This window comes from Salvelinus sp. IW2-2015, linkage group LG17, assembly GCF_002910315.2.
Source record: "Salvelinus sp. IW2-2015 linkage group LG17, ASM291031v2, whole genome shotgun sequence".
NCBI lineage: Eukaryota > Metazoa > Chordata > Actinopteri > Salmoniformes > Salmonidae > Salvelinus > Salvelinus sp. IW2-2015.
In genome coordinates, this window is record NC_036857.1 from 8,199,637 (window position 1) to 8,208,280 (window position 8,644).

The following is an 8,644-nucleotide window of genomic DNA, read 5'->3' on the forward strand; positions in this document are numbered from 1 at the left end:
GTCTGAGTCTGTAATACCAACATGTTTTAAGCAGACCACCATAGTGCCTATACCCAAGAACACTAAGGTAGAGGGGGCTGAGCACACACACCTGTGGGTCCCCCGTGTTGAGAATCAGCGTGATGGAGGTGATGTTGTCTACCCTCACCGCCTGGGGTTAGCCCGTCAGGAAGTCCAGGATACATTTGCAGAGGGAGGTGTTCAGTCCCAAGGTCCTAAGCTTGGTGACGAGCTTGGCGGGGACAACGGTGTTGAACACTGAGCTGTAGACAATGAATAGCATTGTCAAATAGGTATTCCTCTTATCTAGGTGGGTGGTGTAGAGTGCAAATGAGATTGCATCGTCTATAAATCTGTTGTGCGGGATGCAAATTGAAGTGGGTCTGGGATGATGGAGTTGATGTGTGCCATAACCAGGCTTTCAAAGCACTTCATGATTAGAGATGTGAGTGGTACAGGGTGGTAGTCATAGTGGCATGAAGCCTTCGAGTTCTCGGGTTGAGTAAATAGTCAAAAATGGGAGATGTTTTGAAACGGACTGTAATGGGGAGGTATTACATGAACACCTCCAATAAGAAACTCTACTCTATGTTTTTATGTTTCAAAAGCCTTCCAAACGTGTGTCCTACTGAACACGACCTGGGTCCCCGTTTCTTGCCTCCCTCACTTTCACCTCAAAGTACTGTAGAAATCATCCTTATAAACACAAGTCCGGGACCTACCTGCTACCTCCAATTTGAACCTTAACCATTATGGTGGGTGAAGGATTTCTGACCCTTTATCAGTGATCATGTGCTACTTCTGCCTCCTTTATTTCATTTTGGGGTTGAGTTAGGAGGACCTCCATCAGTGATTGACAATTGTGGGGATGTTTGTGTTGTTTGCTCCAAAAAGGCAGTCAGGTGCAGACTGGGACAAAAAGTCAGCCCTGGCATTTCAGCTACACCAGCCCACATCACGCCAACATGTCCCTCTGTTTTCTTCCTACCCCCACTGCACTCACCTCTGAGCTGTCTCTGCTTCAGCCTAGCATCATTTCCCACAGCACTGGTACCAGAAGACCAGGGGACCACACTGCCTGTGCTGGGCCCAGCAGCATCTTAGTTCTGAATGAACAAACACATCCTAAGGGTTATTTGCTATTACCCATAAATAATATTGAGACATATAGACACAGGTACTGCCAGTTTATTTACTGGTATGGTAACACTTTATTTTAAGGGTCCATAATAAACCATTTATAAGGCATTTATAAGGCATTTACAAACTGTTTGCTCACCATTTACTAATCACTACTCCCACATTTGTAAAGCTAGTTATTCACACATGTATTTATATTTCCTTAAACATCCTGTGTTGCGTGCTGGTTCTTTTACTAGGTACAGCAGGAATGTCTGCCAATGGCATGCCCATATTTTTGTGAGTAATTACACTGGACACTTAAAACATTTAAGTATAAATAGCACTCACTTTAGGGAGTGCAAAAATACTTCACCAATGATTATTACATGGTTTATAATGTGGGAGTAATGATTCATAAACGGTGAACACAATTTATAAATGTCTTGAAAATGGTTTATTACAGACGCTTAAAATGAAGTGTTACTGTTGGTACTTTCTAGAGGCCCTGTTTCTAAATTGGGCAGGGGGAACACTTGAAACGCACTAATATGACATATGTAGTTAGGCTGTTATAAGGAATTATATAAACCAATGGAAATCTATAAGGCATTTATTCAGTGCTTTTCTTTGACTAATATATGTGTTTATTCATTTACAACTAGGATGGGTAAATACTGTATTCACACCCCTTGACTTTTTCCACATTTTGTCGTGTTACAGCCTGAATTTAAAATGGATTAAATGTAGATTCTGTGTCACTGATCTATACACAATACCCCATTATGTCGAAGTGGAATTATGTTTTTAGAAATGTTTACAAAGATGAAATGTCTTGGGTCAATAAGTATTCAACCCTTTTGTTACGGAAAGCCTAAATAAGTTGTGCTTGACAAGTCACATAATCAGTTGCATGGACTAGCTCTGTGTGCAATAATAGTGTTCAACATGATTTTTAAATTACTATCTCATCTCTGTACCCCACACATACAATTATCTGTAAGGTCGCTCAGTCGAGCAGTGAATTTAAAGCACAGATTCAACCACAAAGAACAGGGAGGTTTTTCAATGGTTTGCAAGAAGGGATCATATTATTGAATGGGTAAAAAACAAAGAGACATTGAATAGGCCTTTCAGCAGGGTGCAGTTATTAATTACACTTTGGATGGTGTATCAATACAACCAGTCACTACAAAGATACAGGTGCCCTTCCTAACTCAGTTGCTGGAGAGGATCAACAACATTGTAGTTACGTCACAATACCCACATCAATGACAGACTGAAAAGAAGGAAGCCTGTATGGAATAAAAATATTCCAAAACATGCATGCTGTTTGCAATAAGGCACTATAAAATAACTGCAAAAAATGTGCCCAAAAAATAAACATTATGTCCAGGATACAAAGCGTTATGTTTGTGGGAAATCCACTCTTACAATTTTCATACAACAGGTGTAGACCTTACATTGAAATGCTTACTTACAGGCTCTGACCAATAGTGCAAAAAATATATTAGGTGAACAAAAGGTAAGTAAAGAAATAAAAAAACATTAAAAAGACGGTTGAAAATAACAGTAGCGAGGCTATATACAGACACCAGTTAGTCAGGCTGATTGAGGTAGTATGTGCATGTAGATATGGTTAAAGTGRCTATGCATATATGATGAACAGAGAGTAGCAGTAATGTAAAAGAGGTGTTGGCGGGTGGTGGGTGGCGGGACACAATGCAGATAGCCTGGTTAGCCAATGTGCGGGAGCACTGGTTGGTCGGGCCAATTGAGGTAGTATGTACATGAATGTATAGTTAAAGTGACTATGTATATATGATAAACAGAGAGTAGCAGCAGCGTAAAAAGAGGGGTTGGGGGGCACACAATGCAAATAGTCCGGGTAGCCATTTGATTACCTGTTCAGGAGTCTTATGGCTTGGGGGTAAAAACTGTTGAGAAGCCTTTTTGTCCTAGACTTGGCACTCCGGTACCGCTTGCCATGCGGTAGTAGAGAGAATAGTCTATGACTGGGGTGGCTGGGGACTTTGACAATCTTTGTCATCAAAGTCTGGTTGAATCTAGAAAGAGGCCCGAGTTCCCAACTTGGAATTCCTAGTTGGATGACTGTTCAAACTGTATTTTCTCAGTCGGAGCTCGTTACCAGTTGTCTTGAACTCACTGAAGTCTGAGATTTCCCAGTTTCGAGTATCCAGTTGTTTTGAAAGCGGCTAAAGTCATGCTGGATTGACAGCATGGCCAATATTGAATGTTTATCCGTTTAAACTTGGAATAGAGACCCTTAAACCCAGACTTGGACCATACATCCACTTCACTGAATAGCAGGCTAGTGATTGCTTTGCAATGCTTGCATTTAGCCACTGATTCCTTCCAAACCACTCATTATTGAATTTCCGACTTGTTTTGTAATGTTTATGTCCAATGGCCGATGAGCACCGAGACATTTTATCTATAATTTATCCTCATAATTTCTCTTCATTTCACAAGGATTGAAAAGGATATGCCAGTAGATTGTTGCTAGCTAAGATTTTGAAAGTATGATGCTGACATGATCAGTCCAATCAAAGCTACTGTAGATATAACATGATTTGACGTCATTTTATCTGTAGCCAATGACCTTGAATCTTCTTGGATGGGCACTTCTAATGTAACTCTATGGGAGCAACCAAGGGGCTTTAATGTTTTAGCTCTCCCCGTAGAACTTCCAGGCCAGACCAGATGACATTCTCATCGCTACCTACCCCAAAGCAGGTCTCTCTCAGTCTGAGGTTGATGTTTCATTAAAGATTGGGTTTGGGTTTGTRAATGACTGTGTATGTGTCCCCTATCTGTATTCCTCTCTTAGGAACCACATGGGTCTCCTACATTCTAGACCTGCTGTATTTTGGCCAGACAGACCCTGAGCATCAGAGACCCATCTTTGAGAAAGTTTGTTTATACATTCTTTGAAACTGTAACAATTCCTACTCGTGTACAGTATATAGCATGACTAAACATAATACATTGATGTTCATGTACTTGTACTTAAATTAATATGAAATGTCCATATGACCCAAAGCGGTTAAAGAGCCAGTAATTTGCACATACACACACCCTCCACTTTTCACAGCTGTCTCAGCTGTATGTTCACTATGCCTGTGGAAAACATGACACTCGCACTGTAAAAAGTGGGATGGCGCTGTTGTTCATCTGAAGTGCTTCTACTGTTTGGAATGATAGAAAATTACACTTTGGTTCTTCCAACCTACTTTATTCAATTTGCCTGAAATCAAATAATGTATTTTTTAGATCAGTGTGATTTTTATTTATTTAATGAAAGCTTCTAAATTGCTATCAACAAGTCATGCGCATGCACATTGAATAGTGGCAGGGGCAATGTAGTGGTGGCAGCTTATCAGAAGAGTTGGAGGTGTGGCTAATGGGGGCTTTTTTTTCCACACGTGAGAGTGAATGTCATTCCAGTTAATGTGTCTATTCTATTTGATATTAAATGTTAAACTTGTACACTGCCAGCATCTGTAATGATACTTAAATAAATGCATGTCGTACTGAAGTGCCTGATGAGGCTTTATGTTGAGGTAGCCAATGCTTGGTTATTATCTCCTCAACTACTGTATGAACATTTACCTGTGACATCTGACCTCCTCACCAGACCTCCTTACCAAGTAACATTACAGAGTATATTTTTGTATTGATTGTGGGTGTCTAACAAGCAACCTGGCGATCAAAGGTTGATGCAGTAGGTGAAAGATGTGTACACGCTTCACACACTGCCCAGGCACACACTCTGCAGCCTAGTCTCTGGTCAGGTAAGAGGTAGACACACATACACTGTTGAGAAGTGATTTAGACAGTGTGTTGAAGACAATGTAGGAGGTTTAAGGGCACAGAAAAGACAAAGACACTATCTAACCCAGGACACGGTCCATTCAGTAGTCTATCAGGTGAGTGTCTGTGTGTGTGCTTTAATGGAAGGTGGGGAATTGAGTATGTCTGGGGTCAGGTCAGGTGTGTAAAGACATCCGCAAACATAGGTTTGGTTTGTTCCTAGCAGAACTCGGCAAGGAGAAGAAATCTTTGCATACTCCCTTAAAAAGCCATTCGCTTGAAAAACAGGAAACAAGCAGCAATTCTACCGTTTGTCCTCTTGAGACGGCATTTCAAAAACATAGCCAGTACACTTCCTCAAAATAGTCTGAATTAATCAAAGATAATTCAAGAATTTTGACATTTTTGCCGAGGAGGTCTTGGTTGAGTAATTTTACATCTAACTAAGATGTTTGGTGCAGTATTTTTCAAGTGAAAAAAATTGCTTGAAAACTAGCCATCTGTCATTGAATGACAACAAACACTTAATTGAAAAATCCCAACTGTTGACCAATCACAGAACTTCGACTTACCTCAAGAAAGAATGTGTGCTTCAACAGCCCACAAAAAAAATGTTGAACGCTGTATTTCACCAAAACCAACAAAAATGAAACAAAATGTTGTCATAATGTTTGCGCAAACTGTTTTGACTGGGAAGCATATGGTAAGTTTAATGTAATATTACCTTCGCTCAATTCTGTGTCCAGCTGCTACCTAGTGGTGAATTTCTGGTAATGTAAGTACCCCTGGCGATTTAGTAGTGACACATGAGATGCTGAGAGAGAGAGCAGAAAAGCTCCTCAGCTCTGGCTACTCCAGAGCTGAGGAGCTTTTCTGCTCTCTCTCTCAGCATCTCATGTTTTTACAAAATTTCTACATACCAAAATAACTGACTTACCCTGTTCTTTCTGAGTAAGATACCTTAGGGTGAATGCACTGCTTACAAAATGACTCCTAATGTATTCTCTGTGCTCCTCCTTTCCTGTCTCCTCCCCCATTCTCTCTTCCATCATTTTATTTTCACTTGAGGGAAAGGATCTGGTTTGTTCTGGATAGTAGATCCAGAACAAACCAGACCCTTTGCCACRAATTTTTGGCCAATTCGTGGCCAAAAATTTTGGCCACGAATTGGCAGCAGTGTATGTGCAAAGTTTTAGACTGATCCAATGAACCATTGCATATCTGTTAAAAATGTTTTATCAAGAGTGCCCAATGTGCCTAATTGCTTTATTAATACATTGTCAAGTTCATAATTGTGCACTCTACTCAAACAATCGCATGATATTCTTTCACTGTAATAGCTACTGTAAATTGGACAGTGCAGTTAGGGTAACAAGACTSTAAGCTTTCTGCCCATATCAGATATGCGTATGTCCTGGGATTTTTTTGTTACTTACAACCTAAAGCTAATCACATTAGCCTACGTTAGCTCAACCGTCCCGCGGGGGGGACACCGATCCCATAGAGGTTTAACATTTGTAGGGAAACATATCAATGGAGCGTTATTCCTGTCTATGTTTGAATAATTCAACCATTCGGATCGCTAAAAGATTCTGTTCAAGTTTCATATCAAGCATAAACAATACTGTGGTGATCCTTGATCGAATACATGTCCCACTTTTACAGATGGAGCTGCCACCTCGACCAAAACTCTTTGACTTTCATGGAGTCTCCATGACCAACTACTTCACTGGCAACTGGGACAATGTACAGAACTTCCAGGCCAGACCAGATGACATTCTCATCGCTACCTACCCAAAGCACGGTTCTCTCAGTCTGAGGTTGATGTTTCATTAAAGATGTGTTTGGGTTGTGAATGACTGTGTATGTGTCCCCTATTTGTATTCCTCTCTTAGGAAACCATGGGTCTCCTACATTCTAGACCTGCTGTATTTTGGCCAGACAGACCCTGAGCATCAGAGACCCATCTTTGAGAAAGTTCCTTTTCTGGAGTTGCTCATTCCTCTTTACCCTCCAGGTTAGATAGAGCATTGGAAACTTCCTCTCTTATTTTGTCATTTCTCTGTAAAAATTGAGCTTGATGTCTTCAAAGCAGTAACGAAAGTCTTGAATATGACAGAAACTGCTGAACAGTGATAATATCCATTAAACATTATTTTGCATTATTATATTGTTTGTCCTAGGGGTGGAGGTGCTGGACAACTTAACCACCTCTCCTCGCCTCATCAAGACTCACCTCCAGTCCAGTTGCTCCAAGTCCTTCTGGGAGCAGAACTGCAGGGTGCAGTATTTGTAACTTGTCTTCTATGTTTCTCCACTATATAACCACTATACATAAAGCAATCTCTCTCTTTCTCTGCAGATAGTGTATGTGGCCCGTAATGCCAAGGAAAGTGCGTGTCTTATTTCCACTTTGACCGCATGAACCGACACAGCCAGACCAGGAGACTGGAACAACTTCTTACAGAGATTCATGGAGGAAAGAGTGAGTAAGAGAGAATAGGAGGATTGAATGACAAGTGATAATAGTCCCCATCACCTATGAATTTGTCTACTCTGCACTTCCTAGTGGTGTTTGGTTCGTGGTCAACCATGTGACTGGCTGGTGGGAGAAGAAACAGACTCCACTCAAAATCCTCTACCTCTTCTATGAGGACTGGTTGAGGTGAGTAGAATACTGATGCTAGGTGTGTGTTACAGTATTATTAAGATGCATCTATGAGCCAGTGCACACATATGCTCAAGAGCCATACTAACTCTGCTCTAGGAGGTTAGCTGTTTTACATCCAGTGTATGTGTTCCTCAGGATACGAGGAGAGAGCTGGACAGGCTGTCTCTCCTAGGTTTGTCTCCTTCAGCAGAGAAGAAGGAGAGGGTGAGAGAGGAGTGCAGTTTGATACAATGAAGAAGAACAGCATGCCAACTGTTCCTCCCAATCATGGATTTCAAAGATTTCTCATTCATGCGAAAAGGTAGACTTCTCAATTTCTCCCTATCCCTCTCTTCTGTCAGTCGTTCCCTCCTCCCCTCTCTATTTCCACCACCTTTTCTTTGCTCACGACTTCTCTCTCTCTCTTCTCCCATTCTCCCACTCTCCAGGAAAGGTTGGTGACTGGATGAACCATTTCACTGTGGCCCAGAGTGAACAGTTTGATGAAGACTATAAGAAGAAGATGAAGAACACCACCGTACAGTTCCGCACTGTAGTCTAGGGGTTGGAGGTCAAATTGATTGTCTGATTGTTTGTGGTCAGTTAGATTGATTGTTTATTTGGCGCATATGGACCTACGATAGGTCGGCTGGGGTGTCAGTCTTCCATTGTGTCCACAGTTAACTGGGTTATGTGTTGAAATATACAGGGTGAGGATCATATCGTATCAATCCTGAGTGTGAATGAGAAAATCATGGAGTGTCTTTTAATATCATTTTTGAGATGATTGATGCTACTGAGAAATTAGCTATAGGTTGAGAACTAAAAACAAAAGTAAAATGAGGACATTCTGCACAGTACATTCTTAGCAATGTGAGCTATTTGTAAATCCTCTTGCCTGGTTGTTTTCAGTGTATGAGAAAAAAACAGTGAGAGTCGATACAGTAATAAATATGTGAATGGAGAAGAGCATTATTAAGCATCAAGCATTGTTTATGCTGTTTAAAAAATATACATTCTTTAGAAACTGTAAATTCCCTA

The 8,644-nt window shown here is 40.9% G+C and overlaps 1 long non-coding RNA gene and 1 pseudogene across 1 annotated transcript; both read left to right on the forward strand.

Annotated features, from left to right (window-relative positions):
- Positions 1-3,183: 3,183 nt before the first annotated feature.
- LOC139029037 (uncharacterized) lies at positions 3,184-4,696 on the forward strand. Its single transcript, XR_011481265.1, has 2 exons — positions 3,184-3,876; positions 3,971-4,696. It is a non-coding gene; the product is annotated as an uncharacterized lncRNA (long non-coding RNA).
- Positions 4,697-4,816: 120 nt separating this feature from the next.
- On the forward strand, positions 4,817-8,310 carry LOC111976602 (cytosolic sulfotransferase 2-like; annotated as a pseudogene).
- Positions 8,311-8,644: the final 334 nt, after the last annotated feature.